This window comes from Homarus americanus, unplaced genomic scaffold, assembly GCF_018991925.1.
Source record: "Homarus americanus isolate GMGI-L3 unplaced genomic scaffold, GMGI_Hamer_2.0 scaffold34377, whole genome shotgun sequence".
NCBI classification, from domain to species: domain Eukaryota; kingdom Metazoa; phylum Arthropoda; class Malacostraca; order Decapoda; family Nephropidae; genus Homarus; species Homarus americanus.
This window is the reverse complement of record NW_024738623.1, coordinates 9,408-10,583: the sequence shown is the minus strand read 5'-3', so window position 1 is coordinate 10,583 and position 1,176 is coordinate 9,408. Positions and strand designations below refer to the sequence as shown.

General features: G+C 45.5%; 1 non-coding gene across 1 annotated transcript; it reads left to right on the top strand.

Moving 5' to 3' along the window:
* The first annotated feature begins 1,012 nt into the window (after positions 1 to 1,012).
* LOC121874298 lies at positions 1,013 to 1,176 on the top strand. The gene has a single exon (XR_006090387.1). It is a non-coding gene; the product is annotated as a 5.8S ribosomal RNA (ribosomal RNA).

Here is a 1,176-nt window from a genome sequence, read left to right as displayed (position 1 = left end):
AGTGAGATGTGGTGAAGATTGTGGAGTGAGATGTAGTGAAGATTGTGAAGTGAGATGTAGTGAAGATTGAAGTGAGATGTAGTGAAGATTGTGAAGTTAGATGTGGTGAAGATTGTGAAGTGAGATGTAGTGAAGATTGTGAAGTGAGATGTAGTGAAGATTGTGAAGTGGGATGTAGTGAAGATTGTGAAGTGAGATGTAGTGAAGATTGTGAAGTGAGATGCAGTGAAGATTTAGAAGTGGGATGTGGTGAAGATTGTGAGATGTAGTGAAGATTGTGAAGTAGATGAGGATTGTGAAGTGAGATGTAGTGAAGATTGTGAAGTGAGATGTAGTGAAGATTGTGAAGTGAGATGTAGTGAAGATGTGAAGTGAGATGTAGTGAAGATTGTGAAGTGAGATGTAGTGAAGATTGTGTAGTGAGATGTAGTGAAGATTGTGAAGTGAGATGTAGTGAAGATTGTGAAGTGAGATGTAGTGAAGTTTGTGAAGTGGGATGTAGTGAAGATTCTGAAGTGAGATGTAGTGAAGATTGTGAAGTGGGAAAGATGTCCAAACTTGATCATTTAGAGGAAGTAAAAGTCGTAACAAGGTTTCCGTAGGTGAACCTGCTGAAGGATCATTAAGAGAGAGAAAGAGAACGGTGCGCTCTTAAAACTACTACTCTCCTGATTTGGGCGGTCTCGGGCTCTGCTCTGGCAACTCCAGCAGCGAAAGAGGACAATCCCGGCCCCCGCACCAAAAATAGGTACCACGCTGTGGGTGGACCACACTCGGGCGAGAGCGCGAAGACCGGAGGATGACGGACGGGGCTTTGGACGGCTGCCCGTCCGTTCCTTACTACCGGCGAATAAGCCTCTTGACCCAAAAAGAGTGAAATTCAAGTGTCAAAAAACAACAACAAGCCGTCCGGCCAAACCCAAACCACAAACTTGGGCTATGTCTGTCAAACCCTTTCATTGAGACTCGACCTGTGATGGTTAATCGCAAAAAGACCAAATGGCAAATACACAACTCTTAACGGGGGATCACTCGGCTCGTGGGTCGATGAAGACCGCAGCAAACTGCGTGTTGGTATGTGAATCGCAAGAATACCAGATACATCGACAAGTTGAACGCATATTGCAGCGGCGGCAGCCATATGAGCTTGTCGCCGCCATTCCTCTACGAGGGTCG